Source organism: Anas acuta, chromosome 2 (genome assembly GCF_963932015.1).
Source record: "Anas acuta chromosome 2, bAnaAcu1.1, whole genome shotgun sequence".
In the NCBI taxonomy this organism is placed as follows: domain Eukaryota; kingdom Metazoa; phylum Chordata; class Aves; order Anseriformes; family Anatidae; genus Anas; species Anas acuta.
This window is the reverse complement of record NC_088980.1, coordinates 78,607,682-78,629,641: the sequence shown is the minus strand read 5'-3', so window position 1 is coordinate 78,629,641 and position 21,960 is coordinate 78,607,682. Positions and strand designations below refer to the sequence as shown.

Below are 21,960 nucleotides of genomic sequence, written 5' to 3'. Positions count from 1 at the left end.
ATCCTGTGTGATGCACTTCATAAATTGGGAAGAAATCCTCCTGAATGCCTGAAGCTAGACTGAACACAACTCTAGAGACTATTTTTTTTTTTTTATAAGTAAAATCAACAATCCACATTAGGCTATTAGGAATACAAGGTGGAATTTCTATCCTAGAAAAAAATGTATTTTGAACACTCTAGATTTAAAGTCTCCTTTTGTTCTGGAAGGAAAAAGGACCACATCACTTAAGAAAGATAACACTATTTTATTTTCTGCAGGTCTGCCTTATCTTCTTGTCCCAACCCTGACACATCTATACCAGGTCCCCACAAAAGGATTTCAGTGTTATTGCGGGAACTCGTCAGAAGAGTGCAGTGTATAGCAAGAGAGAATAGCACTGGTGTCACGCAACATGTCCTGTGAGCAGAATTAATATCCTTCATTAGATAGGCTGGTTTAGTTGAATAAAAGTTATGGGACCAAAAGCGTGCCTAACTATATCATCAGGTCCAAAAACAGTTATTAATTCTTCTTAGAAACATTGCTTTGCCAATTAAAGTTGCTGCAATCATCTTCCATCAGGAGGCTGGACTAGGTGTCCTCCATAATGCACGGCATGCAGACCGCCTACAGTGCTTGATGCCACGATGCCTCATAAAATTACCTCCACCTTAAGAACTCAGTGGAAGTTTTATAGCAGAGCACATCTAATGGATGCTTGTAAAAAACTCCACTTACTTTGTCACAAGAAGTAAATAGGGTGAGAACTTGTTCAATATTTAAGTACTTACATTCTGCTCTAATTCTAAACTAATGTACTTAGTATATAATTTTGCAACCAAGAAAACTAATAGAATTGAATGTCCTAATGCGTAACACTTTTCATCTTGTATACTGTAGCCAGACAGCTTTTTACAATTAGTACTACAACTACTGATCTTTTTTTTTTATTTATTTTTTTTAAGCAAAGTAATACATGTACAGTCATTAAGAGCTGCAATGGAATACACTGGATGCCCACAGTTTTTCTTTACCTTTATCTTCAGCATGAAGAAAAAGGAAAGAAAAAAGATTACCTAATGTGACTAGAAGATGCATGCATAGCATAGAATGAATACAGACTGTGTGCTCAGAAAAAAGCATTAAAGCATTAGGGCAGGCATTAGTAATCCCACACTATGTACTTTAGAATAACTTGCTGCCACAAAGATAGATAGTCGAGATAAAAATAAAATAAAACAAACAAACAAGCAAAAAGCGTAAGAAATTTTGTAAATTCCTCATACAAGCTAACTGAAATCTTTGTAGCACCATTATGGGGATGTTTCAGTCAGTCACAGAACAGCCTGATTGAATGATAATCAAATTAATTATCTACATTAACTGAACAGTTGAGAGCCCAGGTTGAAATTTAATAAACCACGCTGCATGAGGATGCTTAAAGATAAATCATAGCTTGTGATTGTGTGAGCACCATTTATTTTAAAACACTGTGCTGTTTCTGCAAATCGTATTTACTAAAGCTGCGCAAAGCTTCAAGTCTTTTCCAAGGTGAGTACAATTTTATCGTGGTGGTTTTTACAATTTAGCATCCACTTATGCAGTTACTCACATTTCTGCACCCTCCCCGGTAATTCTTGGCCAGAAGTGCTTGGCCCAGAACTCTGCAGGGAGCAACACGGGTCCAGCTTTTTGACCAAGCTTGATCCTGCCTTCTCCAAGCTTCCCTCTTTATCTGATGGCTCCATGCACACTTGCACCATTTGTTTGCCCAATGTCTGCGGGACAGCACTGCCTGGGCTCTGCAGGGGCTGTGGGCACAGCCCCCAGGGTGGCTTTGTCGGGGGCACCCCACCTCTGTCCCACACATGGACTCAGCACACATGTGCAGGAGGGTTAATTATAATGTCACTTGTGGAGGTGCTTTCCCTCCAATATTAACTTTCTGCTTTTCCCATGTGTTCCTATATGGGCCAAGTTTTCTTCATAAGCAGAGCGCTAAGAAGAAGCATTTTGTACTCGTGTTAAGCTTTTGACAGCTAAGCTTTACTCATGTAATATCAAAGCCATAAGTCACCTGACTTTGATAAATCATTTTAAAAAAATAATTTTAATTTAAATAAATGGCACCTTTTCCTCCCATACCATAACTTCTTTGCATCCACAAGATAAATGCAATGTGGTAACCCTTCTCACAAAACATTTTCATCTATGCCCAGCAGTGATCAGTGAGAAGACTCAAATTGCCTTATCTCAGCATCCTTTCTGCAGCCTTCCCACTTCACATCCTTGTTACAGTCCAAATATGCCCAGTTCTACATATGTCAAAAGCATTACAGAATTTAGATACAATCCCTGCTAATTTTGGGAAGAGCAGAAGAACCAGCTTCATTATGATATAATGCAAAACATAGCATTAATAACTCAACAGGTGAAGTAAGCACTCACGATCTTAATCAATTCCTATTAATTCTTGTCAAGAATAATAAATAAAAAAACACAGACAATAAAAATGCTTGACATTTCTCAGTTTCTCTACATGCTGTCTGAAAAGAAGACTTTGTCAGTGAATTGGTTGAAATCTTACCAGTCCTAGAGATGTGCAAATGATTGTGAAGGATGCCCCAGACAAATCATTTGTAGAGGAGCTTTAAAGAATAAAGGGCCTCTGGTTTTGAGTGAGTTGTGCGTACGCACACAAACGCTCATCCACAATGTGAATTTAAACTAATCCTGATGGGAGTGAGGGAAGGGGAGGGAAGGGACAAATGGAAATAATGAGACAGACTTTGTCCCTTTGTGTCAGAAAACAAAGCCTTCTGGTTCGAATCTGAGATAGCGGCTCCCATTTGACATGGTTTCAACAAACATACGCGCATTCTGGCTTGAGCCTGTCCCTAAAGGATACTAAGACCAAGCAAAGCTTGCTTACAAGTCACCCAAGCGCAACACGATGGTTTTAAGTGGAAACAAATGAATGGAATGGATGTAATTAAAAAGCTAAACTGAATTAGGCAAAATTGCTACAGCTTCACTTTACAAAGTCAGTGAAGGGCAGCAATGGAGCATCTGAAATGGTTATTTGGCATAGGGTCGCTATGAAGATGAATTAGGGTTAATTTTCTACTGGAGCGTAGGTCAGGCGCTGTGCTGTGGCAGAGCGCTCATTTTACTGGATATGTTTTGGCCTACTCACAACTTTAGAAAATAAATATTACAATGTTAAATTAAATATGCTCTGTGACAAGGACTTGCAAGATTGGAAGAATGTGATTTATATGCAATTGGCTCATATACACCATCTAATATGATATGCACAGTGTAACGAAAGCTCAGGGGTCTGATCTGCAGTGCAGAAATGCTTTACAATCCTCTTTCAGGTTGCATGTTGTTTTTCTTCCCTCCTCTTCTTCTTCTTTTTTTTTTTTTTTTAATGACTACATGAGTTAATTAGCGGTTATGTACTCTGTCTCTTTGCCTGGCCTAGCTTATCCCTACTGTAATAAATCTCTTTTCTTTCCCTCTCCCAAGGATCATTACAACATTAGGCAGCACTGTCAACAAAACTAATTGAAAGCCACCTGCTTTTAGGATCACCCTAATGAAAAACAGCAAAGTTAAGAAACAAGATTCAATCAACTTTCTAATAGTCTGTAATTTCCTATTAATTTACACAAATAGAGAGGCAGAAAAAAAAAACACAAGATCCCTTTTTTTCACTGCTGGCCTTATTGTCCACCCCTCCTTACATCTGTATAATTAGAAATGATTATTTTTGGTACCTAAATCTCCCATCACTCCTTAAAGTGGAACTAATAGTATTACATTTTGTCTTTTCCACTGCAGCTGTGTAAAAAGTACTTGCAAATACCCTTCCAACTATAAGCAATCTGTTCACTTTGCTAAACATTTAGGCCCTTTTTAATCAGGTAGACCCAGATTCAGCAAAGCTTTTATAGATGTCTAAGTCCATGTAAGCACTTACACAAATGTTCTACATCTCATTGTCTTTGATGTCTTTTAAATTCAAGTACCTGCAGAAACCTGGGGAAAGGATGAATGTGCAGGACTGAATTGGTGTAGATTTCTGGAAAGGGGCCTTAGTCCCAAAACGTGCAAAGTCCTTCAGCACATGCTGAACCTCAGTCAGGTGATTAAGTGCTATTGAAGTCAATAGGAAATAAGCATGTCCTTCAAGATAAGTACTTTGCTACCATTCCACAGGAGCACACAATTTAGTCAAGTGAGTGTCAGTAAGGAAAACATTCTTGATGGCTAAACTGTTTCCCGTAAGTAGTTTCCCTGCTCATTCTTAATTGTGGAGAAAAAAGCCTAGAGAAGGATAAAAGTGACTATTTCTGGTAGGCCAACTGAATAAAAATACTGAGAAAAGAAATGAAAATGGAAAGCACAAGACCAAAAGTACTAATGACTATTTTCTTTATAGCAGAGCTTAGATGTCCCAGCAAAGATGAGGAACCCACTGTGGTAGATGCTGTGCAAACAAGTCAGAGAGGGTGTTCAGTAAAGGAGAGCTGACTGTAAACACAACATGTTGAAGTCCCTTTGAAGTCAGTCAAAATCCAAGCATGCAAAGAGTTTGTACTGTGGGGTCATAAATTTCAAGCTATATGATTAATTGCTATCAAGTGTGCTGAAGCAGAAGACGAGGTCTCTCATACCATGGCCACTACAGACACAAACATGTGGGGAAAAAAATAAGGTCACAGATAATATATTGGTGGTATTTAATAGACTGCTATTTACTTCCTGAGACTGTAAACATATCATTATTTTTCCTTCTTCAAAAGAATAAAAACATTATTGAAATGAAATACATTTAAAACAATGCAGGTGACAATACGATATGGGATAAAATCTACCTTCATGCAAATGTATGCATTTCTCATTGATTATTTTAATGAGATATGCAAAGAAGATGAGAGGAATATAATTTGATCCTTTCTGGAAGCTACTGAGAAATTAATGCTGGATGTAGTGTGTGTGCATATACAAAAGAGGAAGAAGAGTGAGGAGTCGTATTGTGGAGCCTTCCTGAAGAGGGCAAATTCCTGCTGATTCAGAAGCAGTCTGATGCCTATAGGAGGTTAGGGGACCTAGGAAGAAGAAGAGCTCCCCAGTTTGTGATCCCGCAGTTTCAACAGTGCGATGAGTATTACAGCAAGCAGAAAAGGCTTAAAAATAAAGGAGTACAGAAGAACGAAAGGAAGAAAAAAATACCAGTCAGGAATAATTATCACAGTGTATAAAACTTTCCGCTCCTTTATTATCATAAATTGCAAAGTTTTATTGATGCATATTTTATCACAGCACTCTTGCCATATGTGATCTGAAGATTCAGAGCCTGTCCCCAGGGACAACGGTACTGATATAGATAATCAAGAATTCCTTTTATGCTTCTCTCAACGCAGCCACAGCTCAGATTGAAATTAACATCTTTTACAATGAAACACCAGTTTGCTGCCACAACCAGACATGACAGCTGGAGAGAGAGGCCTGCTTATCCAGTTACTCGTTCAAGTCTCGGTTTCATTATGGCCTGTGAAGATGTAAACTATGTAAAAAGCAATGTGGATGGTCACTGAATACCAGAAAAAGGAATCAGCATGCAACCTGCTGCATGAAGAAATGGGAGAAATTTCTCAAGATAAAGTCAGGGATAAAAAGCCAAGATCAGAGGCAGCCCCTAAAAAAGCAATGAAGAGGAATCCAACAGCTTTGAACTTCTGCAGTTTACACTGCCTGGATTACTTTGGATGATGCTCACACAAACATGCACACACAGGGATGGAATCCGCACCCAAGAAGAGAACCAGCACAGGGCACTATTCCACTTAAATTCTCCAAAACAAGGATTTTAACCACTCTTCTACATACCAGGGAGCATAGGGTCATGTAAGCACTGTGGGAACACCAAGGCTGGTTCCTGTGGAAGGCACTTGCTCCTCGACATCTTTGTAGGTTTACTGCTTCTACTCGCAGATGGGCTCTGTTTCTCAGGCTGCTGAGAAGAGGGGCATGGAAGTTATCTTGCTCTGTTCCCCATGGGGCTATATACCACTGTAGCATCCGAGTGCCTTCCTGTAGAGCATTAAACGACCAACATCTGCCATGTGTGGTTCATTCTCCCTCTCATCCTCTTCTCAAGGGAGAACGAGGTAAAGTGTAGTGTTTTGTTTTGGCAGGGCTTTGTTTTTGTTGTTTTAAATCTATGTGCTGCCATATGTTAAGAAAAAAAAAAAAAACACAACACAATAGCACCTTTCATTTGAAGGACAAGGTGGTAGGGTCTGTGATGGTCATTGCTTTCTGAGGCAGTTAGTGCCAGGGGCTCAGGGTGGCTTCCCAAAAGGTGTAGCTTCACCCTGGCTGCTAGAAATGTGCAAATTTCACATATTGTCACAGGGAGCAAGAGATGGAATCACATCTCTTCATGTGCAAAATTGCTTCAAGCCCAACTTTGAGAACGTCTATCTACCACAACATTTTATGTCTGTTGTTTTGGCATGTTATGTGCTGGGACAAATAGTAAAGCCTCATCTATCGATATTTTTTTTCCTGATTAATATCATGTATTTACAGGTTATCTCCTAACAATCACCACAGAAGAACAGAAAAGACAATATCAACGTAAGTTTTGAACCATGTAAGTGGACAAATGTGCTGACAGAAGTGCAAAGACCTTCAGGAAACATTTCAAGCATATTGCATGCCTCCAGTAAAGATCAGGAAAGAAGTACGCAAAGGACAGCAAATCCAGTGCTACTTTACTGCCTTATGTCTTTGACTTCCTATAGGTTGCACAAAACTACTTCTGCAGTCGAACACTATGGAGAGCCTCAGGCTAAAATATGCATAACATCAAGCCCACTTTATGGTCATAACCAAGTAAGACAAGGAAACAGAAGGCTATGAAAAGAAGATGGGTATATGACAGAACAGCAGCGTAAAGATCTAATTTATACCAGCAACAGAAAAAATAGCAGTAATGGGTTACATAGACAAGTGTTCAGTGAACAAAAAGGACAGGGCAGGACCTCCTGGCCTAGATTAAGAGACAGTCACTTTTGCTTTCCTAAAGGTAAGGAATTTGGGGAATTTCTGGTTCCTCACCCCACTGGAGGGGAACATCTCACTGGGAAGGGCTGATTCCCAAGCCCTCCAATCTTTGCTAAGTCACAAAGAACACTGTCCATTCTCTTTTATGTTTGTAATTTATACTTTTCCCAGATTTCACTTGCTAATACTGAAGGGATTTAATATTGAAGACATTCTTCTGCACCATAAAGAGAACTCACAGGTTCAGATGACCAGTTTTTTTTTTTTTTTTTTACAGTCTTGTGTGTGCCTGCACACACAGAGTGATGACTGCAACCTCAGTCACACTGTGAAGCCTAGATTAGCTAAGGACCATTTAAAGAGAAATGTAGCAGTACATATTATTTTTCCTTTTACAAGAGATTTAAGATACTTACTATGACCATACAATTTTAATGTCAGATTGAAAAACAAAATTTCCATCTCACAAGAAGTTATAGTATGTGGCATTTCTCTCGAGTCAGGCTAAAATGCCAAAATAATACAATTTCTTTATCTATAGCCTATACATGTACCTATATATATACCTATATTTCTTTACCTATTCCTGAATTTTCTTTACCTATATATATATACCTTTAAAGAATCGGTTTCAAGAGGCAAAAATGCTAACTTCTATGTTATGAAATAAGTCATTGTCAAATTTCTGAAATAAAATGTTTAGTGCTGGGGGCAGGAGGGTTGTGGTGGTGTTACTCCTTGATGCCACCTAAATGGCCACATCTGTGATCTGATACTCAGTCTGCTTTTTTCTACCTAACCCATGGATCCTTCTTCCTAGTCACACTTAGAGCCCTACCAGACATGACAGTCTCACTGTGCTTCTGTTCTCAAGATGCTTCACACCTGTGCAAAATCCCATTCCAAACACAAAATCTGTCAGTCACATTTTCCTTTGTGGAACAATTTACCAAAGGGTCCATTTTCTCTAAGATTATTTCAATATTTAATGAAGTCCCTTTTCCAACAGGAAAATACTTAATTTGACACTTTTGTGATCAAACCTAGTTGTTTTATTACAGCTTGCCTTTTGAATCCTTTGAGTGGGACTATCAAGGCAAAATAACTGGTAAGGACACTACTATAAAGCTAGTGTCTCAGTGTGATGTCTAGCTAAAGAACAACTTTGAAAACCTTTTTAGATTAATCTTTCTTCAGAACAGCAAGTTTTTTAAAGTACTGTTTATAAGCAACCTTTTGCATCATTCTTTTCACAATAGTGTTGGTTTTAAAAGTTATTTTACACTTGGGCATCAAGAAGCACGCTGGGAATAAACGCCTTCCTATAAGCCTCCTAATAAGGCACAGACCTCATCAGGAGTCTGTACAAGGTCTGCTATGATGGATAGAACCCCTGAGCCAAAAGGGTCATCACAGTAACACAACAATATCAGTAAACTAATAAAATAAAATAAAAATAAATAAAAATAATAATAATAAAAAAACAGATAATCAATCAAGCAGAAATCAGTTCCTTGTTATGAGCTAAATTCAGATCCTCTTGAGTGAAACTTGATTCTAATTTCATCAGTATAACAGTGAACTTGCAGTGGTCTATTAAAGCATAATAACATAGAGACATACCACATTGTTAAGAACTTTTACATCTTTCTTTGAAATATCTGACATGGGTCATTTTTCCAGACAAGACGCCAGAGCTATGAGACCACCAGTCTGTCCTGAGACAGTAAATCCCGGATCTTTAAGATAGATAGGGTCTAACTGAAACTAGAATTTGGCCTGTGGGGCTAGATCTGGCCCCACTTAAATCACATTGCTTTCAATGCTCTACTGGTGTAAATGGTATTTTTATGTATCTGTCCAGAAGAGAATTCAACTGCAGTATTTCTTTTCTACCGCTGAAATATTAGCATTAAAAAAGCAGTATTTTACAAAAGTCATATAAACATAGTGCATATAATACAATCAATTTTGTTGGAATTGTTTTATACAAACCTTCATCTTTGAAATTATATGCCTTCCTTTGTGGAATGTCTTAAAACCTAAAAACATTATTTGAAGTAAGATGTGACAGTACATTAACCAGTAAAAAATCAAAGTACTCCTTTTTTTCCTCAAGTCCAGAAGAATTAATTGTGTTGCCACTAAAAAGTAGAGGCACCAAACTTTTGAATAGGAACTGACCTAGTATTTCTGAAAACCCTGCATGCAATTAGCTTCGTGTAAGAGCCATCTTTCAAGCCGTCTTTTTTCTGCCTCTGAACTCTGAAAGCTGCTCATCAGATACAGCAAAATTAGGATATTAATAGAGAACCATTTATCAAGCTTGATAGGTTTGTTAGAGGCACACTTGCCCAGTTAACCAACATTGTCAAAGTTTCTTTTAAAGCACAATACTCTTCCCAGTCATCTTAAAGATATTCTGAAGGTCTTCCTGATGTGTTTATCCCTATGTGACACCTTCCACATCAGCATTTCTCCAGCGGTGGGCTGCAAGCTGTGCTGCCCCAGGAAGTGGTGCTTGGCTGGCAGAAGATGTCTTTGGCTATAGTGCGGTGCTGTGGCCTTGTCCCTGCTATATATGACAAGATGTCCAGAAGGACGCTTGTCACAGGAGGGGTTACACCAGCCCCCTCAGAGCCTTGTGCACAGGGCATTTTTGGTGGGTCCCCAAAGCAAAGAGTGCTGCCATCCCCCTTACTCTAGGGTTTGTGGTTGTCAGGAAGAAAGTGTTCAGCAACATCTGGATTTTTTAGATATATTTTCCTTCAAGTAAATAAAGCAAAAAAAAAAAATTCTTTTGGTGGAAACATACCAACTTCAACATTTTCCAAGGAAAGATTTCTCACATCATGGCTATTTCTTGTGTCTTTCTGAGAGACACAAATCAAAATCTTGACCTATTCATTCCTACATGTGAAGGCTCTGACAACTTATCTGTCTGTACATTTTCTAAGGGCTTTGGTTCCTTTCTAAAACATGGTGATTTTGAAATCTAAGCTTTGGCAGAACTGAACTCGGATCTCTGATATTTGGCTTGCAAGCACTTCAATACAGTGCTATTTCCTATGTGTTTGCACAACACAGGGGTCTGCATCACACGCAGCACCTGTAGGCACCTCTAAAGCGCATATTATAGCTACTAATAAAAGTTTTACCTTGTCTGGTGCTTCAGTCTCAGAAAACCTATGTACTTCCTTAAGCTCCCAGATCCACTGTGTAGACAACAGCAACCAATATCCCTGTTATTTTCAGGAGATTCAGAGCCAAACTCAAACACTGAGTTTACCTAGATACATAATGTCATCAGAGAGTGAACTGGCTTTGCTAATACGGTGTCCAGCAGTGGCAGAAGATATGCAAAGGCTTGACCCTTCTCACATCTCCTCCCTCCCAGCCTCTTTTTCCCTCCAGACTCAGATGCCTCTGCTTGAGGTTCTCATTTATTGGCACCGGTATTGTACAAGTTTCAGATGGGACAGCACCATTCCTTCTTTGCCCTTTCTTTAAAAATTTAATATGTCATGTCTGTGATTCTTCTAGTTTCAGTGGTTTGTGAGACGGGAATATTGAGGTTTTCTCACAGATGTTGACAATACCCCGCACATGGCTGGGGACAAGAGCATAAAACACTCGGGATGCTTGGTATCTGCCTCTTTCCCCTCTCCTTTTATTTTTTATTTTTTTTTTTTTTACATCCTGTAAACATTACTGGAAAAAATTGTACTGCAAAGCCATAAATAAAGTATACTTGTCAGAAGCTACAGTCTTAAAATATTCTAACGGTTTGTTTGTGCTCTCTCCATAAATTGTTTATTGGTCAATATGGCTAGAAGTTTCAAATGTATCCTCCTTTGCAGTTTACTGATATTATCTCTGTTCTAAATTCTTTCATCTAGTGTAGAGCCTTCAAGAAAAACAGTTTCTACCTTTTTTCATTGATGACAGAGAGATTTTTCCAATGCTGAACATTCAGATTATGCAGCATTACATTACTCTGTGTTTCTTATCCTTACAGAGATTGCTAGCAGACCGTTAAAGGAGAACTGTATGATTATTTCTGAAGTTAGCATCAGCAGTGGGGTTATGCAGCAGGGGGATGCTTTTCAAGTGGTCTCTATCTATGCAGTAAAGCAAATCAGAAAAAAAAAAAGATCTCTGTATAAAATATTGCTCTAATTTGTATTCTACTTCACTACGTCATGTAAATGTTCTTCAAGTAACAGTTTGACATTGTGAAATGGTACCCTGATGAGTAAATTATCATAGAAAGAAGTTCATCAAAGCAATGATTTCAGACATGTGTCTGAGTAGCCTGTGAGCATGTAGAACCGAAGCTATCTCTTCAGCCAGAGATGACACCAATCACTGACATATGAGAAAACAGACTTTCTTCTAACTCTCCTGGAGCTCTGCAATGCAGGGGGTCTTCCTTGAAAACAATCAGCCTGCACAGGATGATATTTTAAACTGGAAATTAATCAGTTCAGTCCCTTCTTTATAGTGTCTAAAAAGACAGACCTAAGAAAATTTTAAATGCAGATAATGGCTGATAGATTGGATATTTACAGCTAGTAAGTCAAATATGTTATGACATTTGATAATCGTTCCTTCAATAAATAACTTGGTGAGTTCCTGGCGAGAGGAAGAAGGTAATTTATCTCAGAATAAAAACAGCTTTGGTCCACCAACTCTTTGAGGACAATTTGGTAGGTAGCAGCAGCTACTTGGGGAATTTTGATGCTCAGTGATTATTAAAAGTAATGGGAATGTAGAGTCCAGATCCGACAGTAGCTTCAAAAATCTTAGCCACGCACTCCTGAGGCAATCATGTTTTGCCCACTGCACAGGTATTAACACTGAAGCACTCATATCTCAGAAAAGAATAAGAACAAGGGGATAAATATTTCAAATTGTTATCTAAGACCATTTTACTTTATTAAATTAGCACGTGAAGAAGAAAACGAGTAGCACACTCTGCAAGTTATTTTGATATAATTACTGAGGTTTCAATTAAATAAGGACCTCATAACCAAAGAGATAAAATTAGCAACAGATTTTAATCAAAATGAGTTTTTCAAGGTTGGGAATTTCTATTAAAAATTAAGTGCCTACCTGCCACACATCATTATATATATTTATTCTACATAATGCATAATGCAACGGAACTCAGCTCCAGTGAACAGTGGGTCCTTTGGAGAAACAAAGGTGAGAAAAGAATGTGATGGAGACAGGGATTAGTTAATAATGAACAGTTAGTAATTTTGCAAGGTATCACTACTGCTAACCATGGTTCATTCACTGCCTTACTAATAGTCAAGTGTTTAACAGTCATCATAACATAAATGAGTTTTCATGTGAGCTCTTCCTACTGCCCCAGAACAGCATGACAGCAAGTGAGAAGGTACTTGAAGAGCAGCATGGGGCAAACAGGCAAGAAAACAGATAAGCAGAAACTAACAACCGAGCTGCTGGTTTTATTATTTATTGTTTGTTTGTTTGTTTTGGTGGGGGGCTCATTACCTCCTCTACAAATTTGAGCCTAACATCTCATTCCATAGGCCTTGCATTCATGTTGAGATGTACCACATACGTGAGCCATAACAATTAGCCCACCTTAACCACAGCATACGTGCAGTTCCACCGTGCCCTTAGCAGAGCAACTGAACTCAGCCTAATTAGGATTAACTTTTCCAAAGGCTAGACTACCAAAAAAAGATTAGCCTCGACTCAGTCCAGAATGCCTATATAGTGGCTCCAGCTCTAATGTATATAACCCTAGTATCTAAGACACTCTGGTAACAAATACCTTTCTCTTGGCTTATTGATGAACAATTACCCAAAACTCTGCATGCAAAACTAGGAACCAGTTTTCTTATAAAACCCTTCCAATATCCAGTACTCACCCTAGAGACTTCTTGTAGGATCTAGGAGCTGTTCCTCCAATCTCTATCTTTTACCACAAACTGCTCCGTTTTCTGCCATGCTCGTTCACAAGCCTGCAAAAGGTATTTGTGTTTCTTTTGTATCGGTCCCTCTCCACGCCGCAGCCAAATTCTATTCCCGCCACTGATCCGATCTGTCTTTTTTTGTCTCTGTTATTTTATTAAGACATTTGTAATTTCTTTTGCTCTGCCTCTCTATTCAAATCCTCCGTTTTCTTGCTCTCCTGCAGCTTCATCCTCTGTTCAGTCTCTGCAAGGTTTTGTTGCTATTATCATCATTTTCTCTCAACATGCTCTCTGTCCTCTTAAAGCCTGCTTTGACAGATCCTCTCTTGTCATCTGCATGAAGGCTGATTTCAGCTCTTCCTTACAGCACTGTGCCTATTCGCCTCCTCTGCTACAAGTGCTTAGCATGGAGCTTCTCTTACCAGGGCTATTTGCCTGCTCCTCGCAGCCCTTCCTCCCAAGGAGGGCTGAGGAGATGTAAGGTGTGCAGGGCTATGGGCCAGGGGCACTAGTCTGATAATGTCAGTAGTTCACTGATGTCTTTCCAATGGTCTAGGAGCTCTTCCTGTTGTCACTATCAAGCATGCATTCTAGTCACTTGACAAGAACCCACTTGGGTGTCCATGGGATGCCCATGAACACCCAAGAAGAGAGGATGTTTGGGAGCAAGCTTGCTATCACAATAAATTTACCAGCCTGTGTTCATTCCCCCTTGCCTTAGTGAGACGTGTTCATGAGGACTAGGCACCTCTAATTGCGTGTGTGGTGCTTGCCCATCTCTGCAACACTTTCTGAAGAAAACACGTGAGTAAAGCAAATCCATATGGGAAGCAAAAACCAAACAGGCAAGTGTAGTGGGTCCTGTCAAGAGTTACAGTAGTGGTAGATGCCATACTCCTCCCAAACCCTCCTTTCTGAGGAGGCATTCTTCTACCCTAAGTAGCTTCACACATTTATCAGCCACACTGATTTCTCTCTTATTCCTTTACTCTGTTCCTTAAAAACATATTTTCCCTGAGAGGCAAGGCCTTAAGTCAAGCAATAAGTAATAGATACTTGAACGGTTGGTTAATATCCTCTAGATTATATTTGGATTGGGGGACACTTGGGACAAAACTTTAAATTTTCTGCAAGGAAGCACTTCTACACCATTTAGGAACTCCCCTTTCTGTAAATTTGTCTCCTAATTCTCAGCTCTCAGGTGGAACTTCGACTGTTAAATCACCTCTCTCCTTTTCAAATGTATCTTAAAATTACAGAATAGACTAATTTCAGCAATGGGCTAAGCACACAGAAGACACTCCATATATAATAATAACCTAGTGAGGTACCTATATTCTTTTTAACACGTTTGCCAAGTAGTGATCTACTACTGCTATTTTAACTTGCTTTACATCATGACTGCAATCCTAAATTAAACTCATATAAGCAAGGAGATTTATAGTTAAGTCTTTCACTCAATCTTTAACTTGTTTCTCTGTAACTAAGTTACATATTGCAAGGGCTCTTAAGCATGTGTCACAATACCTAGGCATGAAGAAAGATTAATTACATGGACTAATTCTTTGCCTTTGATTTGTTTCTGTAGTAGACTTAAGGGAATCATGTAGAACAATTCAGCCCCAAGTGTGCCGTCAACCTGAAAGCTGTTGGGACTTACTGGGCTACATTGTTGGGTGCTGCATACTTCAGCAGGACAAACCTTAGACAGTTTGCAGAGTGCCTGCTGAGCTTGCTCCCATCAGGTATCTATCTACAGAGAAGCTCAGAAGCATGAAGGGCTTCTGTCCTTCTGAGAAAAGTGAAATAATTTAAAGGAAGTCCTTTCTCAGAAACAAGTCCACATGTGGTTCCCAGTGGCCCCACAGCAGCCGAAACCTGTTCCTTCCCTCCTTTGTGAGGATGTGGACATGAACTAATGGCACAGACCTAACCCAGAGCACCTCAATGCTGTCACCATTAGAAAAAGCAGGCGTCCCTAATCCAAACGGTAAAAAAAAAAAAAAGAAAAAAAAAAAAAAAGAGAGAAAATCAAGAGAGGAATTCAGAAGGCAGTCCTGTAACCTGAAGACTATGATGTTTTGCTGATTCCAGTCTAAGTTTGGACTGGTTAGGGTCTGGGTTATCAACCCCTGCATATTCAGACTTTTTTGAATAGCTTTTACAAAAACAACAGAGACAAACATTTCAAATATACAGAGTGTGTTTGACATTGTACCTTCACCCTGAGTATCTGAAATCCCTTTAACATATTTCTTAGCATGTGAACTATACTTATGTTTTCAAAGTAAAACAAGTGGTTTAAAAGACGGAACCCCCTGTGACTGCATAAAATGCTCCTTTCATCCATAAATTCTTTAAATGAGGACCCAAGTTAATTCTTTCACATCAATTATGGTTTCTCAAGTCTGCAAATATTTTTCAAAGGGTGATGGGGGGGGGGGCGGTTTACGTTTTGGAGTATCATCATGACAGCCTTGGTAGTGCCAGAACTGGTGAATTTTAAGCGTTTAATTTTCAGATGAAATATATGTAACTATGTTAAAAATTCCAGTGAAAAAGTAGGTCTTACACATGTACTGCAGTCAGTCTTCACAGTTCTATCCTTTTTTAATTACCCAAGGCATTCTGATTAAAGAGCTACAAAGTAGTCTATTTAAAATTGGTTTTTACAGTGATTTAATAAGCACAAAAAGCATACGGAATTAGAAAACGTTTACTTCTCTTCCCCTTCTTATATTGCCAAATATAGTTAAATCAAACTGGTATTAAAAAAACAAATATTCCCATGGTAAGGACTTTCATATCAACTTCCAGTTTCAAGCAAGTTTCTACTGCTGAATTAGAAACCTCTGGCAATTTTTTCCCAAAGAAATGTAAATGATGACATCCCGTTAACTAGCAGTGTTACACCACTAAAAGGCTACGACATGTCTCCTTGCCTCAAACTTCCCTTTCCTTAAGTACAATGCCTTAGAGGCAGCAGTGTTTAAATGGTACAAAGTACTCCACTACCACCAGCCTGAATCTTTATTTAGGAGAACAAGCTTCACATTCTTCCCCAGTAATGCAGTACATGGGCTTGTTTGGCTCCTCCATAAAACACGCTCACACGCTATTCCTGTCTAAAACAAGGTACAGTACTGACATGACAGATTCATGTTCCCAGCTGTGACATAAGGGTTCTTTGACAATACCACAGTGAAAGCCCTATTAAGACAACATGTGCCGGACAGTGCATCTGATGCAGTTAAATGCTATAAAAGATTTTCCAGGTGTTAATGAGTTCCATGAGTAGAATGAAAATGAGATAGATCCGTGCACTTGGAAACCCTCAAGAAACAGGACTCAGACTCTCACAGAGATAGACAAACAGAGCTTTATAAGCATCACTGGCCAAACTCTGCACCTGACCGCATGAGGTGATGAGCGACCCTGACTATTCACTGAGGGAACTGTTCCTTTTGGACTGCTTGCATGGGAAAAGACAGACTTTCATGTCTTCCTGCAGTTTATTGCATCCTTCTTGCTTTGCTCAGTTGGTGAAAAAGCACTAGTTATTTTGCCCTTTTTGTGTCTTTTTTTTTTTTTTTCCCTAAAGAGAAGGAAAACATTATGCCTGCTACTTCATTTCTCATCCTTAGCTGTATGATAGATCCAGCTTGACACAGTACAGATAAGAAACTGTAATTTAACCCATGTTAAAGTATCATGACTGACAGTTTGTGCTTTTAAAGGACAGAAATGAACTCTATTGCATACTTTGAAACAGCAGTGGCAATGTTAGGGCTTAACATATATATATCCTCTTGAAATAAAAGAAAACAAGCTAAAAAGCCTATGTATAAAATAATACGCATGGACTGCCCCGAAAATTTCAACCACTGATATTTCATAGTATATTATCGTGAACATAGGTATCTACAATAGAATTGTTTATTTGTGTCACCTGTTGACTTGGTAAAAGGTTGTTTCATTTCCTTAGGGCGTGTGACTTTTATGGTTACTGTCCTTCGGGAGCTAAGTTTTGTTTTATCTACAGATGACAGGTACAGTGTGGGAAGGCTGCAATGCAGATTTTTCCATGCTGTTGTGACCAGAACCACAGCCTTTATACCAGCATACATTTGTATGTAGGAAAAAAAAAAAAAAAAAATTGTCTCTGTTCTAATTCCAGCCTGATTTTCCTTAAAGGGGAACCTCCCAGTACTAGGGGGACCAATGGAGTCTCCTCTCAGAAATGGATTAAGACCCACCTAGTTTACTTCCCACAATGACAAGTCAGTGCTATTTTATCTTTCATTTCCAATCTAACATCCCAAGTTCCCTTCCCACTCTTCCCCTATCCCAAGAGAGTTTCTCACTTAAATAACTTGGAGAACTAAATTTTCTTAAATGCATAAGACGAGCAGGTGAAGAGAATGAGCAGGCAAATCTAATAGTACCTTGACATAGATCCTTGAAATTAATGTCTTAAGGGTTAAAATTCCTCTGGCTTGCCAGGTGTTCTGTGCAAATGTTGCATTCATACGATGTATTATCTGACCATTTAACCATATGTCAAACAAACTCTGCTATGACAACCAGATGTAGACATTGCCATGGAATGAAATTATCATTTTATTAATTACCCTTTAATTAGTTGATACAGCAGAGAACATGCAGTAATTTAGTCATAATTGGCCTGACTGAGACTCAATACTTGCAGGGATGGAATCTGTTTGTGAGACTACTTGTTATGAATAACAATTATGTCTGTGACAATGCAATTTTATTATGAAGATGTACTATGCATTTCAAACAACTTTTAGGTATAAGATGGTATCCAGTATTTGACTACATTTCAATAGTAAATGGTTTCCTTGAATAACAGCATATAATCCTCTGCACGTTTTGCTAACCATGCTGTAAGAATGCAAGAAAGACTTCTTCCCAAACTTACTGTAATGCCCAAAGTGTGTTTTCAATGCATTTTATTATAGAAATTAGGAGCCATTTGGTAAACTTTATGTTTGGGAACACAGGAAAAAACACTCTGGACTCCTCTCAAAATCTTGTTTCTGGTCTTCAAATTACTCTAAAATTTAACGTGGTATTTGTGTAAGGGAAACACTGTGCAGACTTTTAGAAACATTCTCTGTCAGAACATCACTAGCAGAAGCTTGAGCAGGGTCTCTTATGTGATAACTCGAGCACTCCACTTTTTGAACTTCTTTAAGAAAACGAGAACATTCTTAGGCTCTCGGACTGGACAGGTGCAAATAAAGTTGGCAATGTCCTCCTCTATACTGTACCACTAAACAAAATGCTTGGAAGACTTTCTTTCGATACAGCTTGCCATTAAATCAGGAATGCTCTTTCTAGACAGAATACCAAGTATCACTGTGGTAGGACAAAGCACATTCAACAACTTAACAAAAAGGTGAATAAAGTAGATTTTAACTGTGCCACTGACATACCTAGATGATATGATTTTTTTTTTTCTTTTTACCATCACTTTGGACAAATCTCTGGAGACACCATGCTGTCCTTGTTGTCCTACACTCTGTGACCCGAGCAAAGACTGCAGTGTTTTGTGTTAGTTATATATTGTTGGATTGGCAGAACTCTTTGTGTTTTCTATACATTTATTCCCACAAAGATCTCCCAAGGTGCAGACCAAAATCTCCAACAAACTTGTCAACAAGATATAGCAAATCGCTGTACTTTTCAAAGTTGAATGAAAACTCCCTTTCCGTTTTTCTGCATGGGCAGTGACAGAAAATTACACTTCACTGAATTTCTCTCTACACCTTGCCCAATTCCAGCCCATTTATTTATTTATTTATTTATACAGTGAATGGGCTGGCTACACGGATGTCTCTTAGCGAAATGAATCTTTCATGTAACTTCTCTGAAGTCAGGGAAGTCATATGAAGGATGGCCCCTTTACAGTTAGACTTTAAAACACTCTTTTACTTTGCTCCAATGCCTACAGACTTCTTTTGGAAGTTTTCCTAGTTTTAAACACATCATTCTTCCACTCTTTCAGATAAATAATCCACTAGTATGCTTCTCTACCACACGCTAATATGTATGGAAAAGGATGCTATATAGGAAAGAAAACATTTTTTGCCTATGGTGCCATCTTTCAGTTAATAGCAGCAAGTCATATCCCAGTGCTTGTAAGCGCGACTTGCTCGACAACTTACAACCTCCTCTGGTACAACCACGCACAGGTTGCGTTTTCCTGCTGTGTCACAGGGAGTAGCTAACACAGTGTAACAAGAGATCATTTCATTAGATTACCACTGAAGAGTCACTGCTGCAAGGAACTTGACTTGAACGGGGACACGATTACAGTGTTAAAAACTCAAAACAGTTTACCAATAAAACCTTGTGTGCCTGCTTGAAAAATGTCTTGGAGCAGCACAAAAGCTGGCACCATTAGGTTTCATCCCTGCTGAGTTGGCAATAAAGTGTACACATAAGTAAAATGCATTAATTGGTATTAGTCAATCTAGTTAAGATGTTCATTCTCCAGGCATCTTCAGATTTCACTTCCATAAAATGGGATTTCTTTAAGTCCCATAATTTGATTTTGTCCAGCCCCAAATGATGTTGACACAGTGGCAGCAAAAGCACAATTATACCCCAGCTTTAGAAAGGTGTTTTCTCACTAAATAGACTAGGACCCACGTGCTCCCAGTCCCAAAAAGAAAAAAAAATGCGGAAGAGGAAAAAGTGATATATTTTCCTATCATTTTCCATTTGCTATTTTTGCTTCCTTTCCCCCGTATTTTTCCGACTGTGCACTACTGATTACTGCACTTTAAGATCAGAATGAACAATTAAGTGCCTAATTATTCCAGTCACACCAAGCCACAATGAAATCTTTATTCAGTGTTTACAGCAATCTTTGGCAGAGACTGTCTTGCTGTTTTTAAACCGAGAAGAACTGCTCCCTTTGGCTCCCCTCAGCATCAGCTGCCTGGGTTTCGGCGCTGGATGCCAATAATCAGCCTCCTTTTTCTCTTCCAAAGTGGCTATTTTTTTTTTAAGGGTGAAAAGACCTATTCTCACCGACTCCCCATATACTCCGCCTGATTTATGTCCCAGCCACTGGATCTCTTCCTTCCGTATCTTTTACCATTTGTCCCCCTCCGTCCCGCTGCCGGAGACCCCCGGGGGGCCCTGCTTCGCTCTCGGGAGTGAGGAAGGGGCAGCACCCCCATCCCCACTGCCGCTCCTTCTTCTTCAGCCCCCCGAGGGGGATCCGACCCCGGAAAGTTGGAGGGAGCCGCTCCGGCCCCTCCGAGCCGGGAGGGATCGTCCCGGGCCAAGTCCCCGTGCGCTTCGCTCCGGTCCCCTCCCCTGGTCCTTGCCCTCCCCGCCGGCTTCATCCTCGCTCTCGGATTCTCAGATAGCGGCTGGGGGAAGGAAGAGGATGGGAGGAGGGAAAAAAAAAAAAAAAAAAAAGGAAAAAGAAGATGAAAAAGAAAAGAGGAAAAAAAAGGGAGGGGAAGATAAAAAGGGAAAAGGGGGGAAAGAAAAAAAGTAAAAAAAAAAAAAGTGGGAAATAGAAGAGAAGAGAAGGGGGAAGAGAAAATAAAAAGGAGAGAAGAAAAAATGGAAAAAAGGGGGAAAAGAGAAAATGAAAAAAAAGGGGGGGATAAAAGGAAAAAAAGGGGGAAGAAAAAAGGAAAAAAAGGTAAAGAGGAAAGGAAAAGAAAAAGGAGAAAGTGAAAATAAAAAAGTAAGAGGAAAAGAGAAAAGGAAAAAAAAGGGGGGGGGGGAGAATAGGAGAAGGAAAATAAAAAAGAAAATTAAAAAAAAATCGAAAAGGGGAGAAAAGGGAAAATAAAGAAGGAAAAAAGGTAAAAAGGAAAAAAAATGGAAAAATATAAAAAGGAGAAAAAAGGTGAAAGAGGGAAAAAGAGAAAAGGGGAAAAGAGAAAAAGGTTTAAAAAAAAAAGAAAAAAAAAGAAAATAATAAGAAAAAATGAAGAGGAAAAAAGGGAAAAAAAGACAAGATATAGGAGGGGATAAGGAGGGAAGGAAGGGGAAAAGCAGAGCAGAAACTCCCCGAAGGGCAGGACGCGTTACCTTGCTGCGCGCAGGAGCTCCGGCTGCCTTCCCGGCGACGGGGCTGCGCTGCGCTCCGCTCCCTCCCTCCTCTCTCCCTTCCCTCTCCTCTCCTCTCCCCCTCTCTCTTCTCTCCCTTCCCTCTCCCTCCCCTGCTCTCCTCCGCCGGCTGCGCCCTCTCGCCGCCGCCCCCCGCCGCTCCCTCCGCGCAGCGCCGCCCGCCCCCGCCTCCGGCTCCGGCTCCGGCTGCGCGGGGTTTGCGCGGGGTTTGCGCGGGGTTTGCGCGGGGTCCCTGCTGCAGCCGCGGGGACCTGCGGGAGGCGGCTGGTGCTCGCCCCCGGGACCCCCCTCCTGCCCATCTCCCCCCCCAGGGGCTCTCAGGGGGGCTCCAAGTGCTGCGGGGGGATTAATGGGGAAGGGTGAGGGGGCTTTGCTTCGTTTAAGGGCAGGGGAAGGGGGGTGATTTTCGGTCGAAGGCTCGCTTTTAGTTAATAAACATCCCCGGACTAATGTCAGAGCTACTTTTATGAGGGTAAACAGTACGGTTTCCTGGCGGGTTTGTGTAATACTTTGAAAAAACAACCAAATAATAAAGGGGTTTTACATCCACTTTTAAAGATCATTTTAGTGTTCATAAAAGCTGCCAGCCGCGCTGAAATACTCTACCCACAGAATGACAGCCGCAATGGCAGCAGCAGGACGAGGCATCCTCTCTGCTACCCACCTGCCCCAAAATCAACCTGAAGAGAGGAGGAGGGCAGACATTGCTCACGCGGCCCTGTGTGAACCCTCATCTTTCCACAGATGAAATGGAAAAGGAGCAAACCTGTGCCAACTCCAACCCCACTGATGTGTGTATGTGAGATAGAAAATCCTCCACCTG

The 21,960-nt window shown here is 39.9% G+C and overlaps 1 protein-coding gene across 3 annotated transcripts in view; it reads right to left on the bottom strand.

Moving 5' to 3' along the window:
- CDH20 (cadherin 20) overlaps positions 1–21,224 on the bottom strand; it is a 113,074-nt gene extending 91,850 nt beyond the window's left edge. The window contains exons 1-2 of one of the 3 annotated variants that reach the window (XM_068670875.1): positions 21,099–21,195; positions 12,969–13,061 (exon numbers count right to left, since the gene is read on the bottom strand). The gene's annotated coding sequence lies outside the window, so the exon portion shown is untranslated. Of the gene's footprint in view, positions 1–12,968; positions 13,062–21,098 lie in introns of all 3 variants that reach the window. The other 2 variants (XM_068670874.1, XM_068670876.1) reach the window with 2 other exon arrangements.
- Positions 21,225–21,960: the final 736 nt, after the last annotated feature.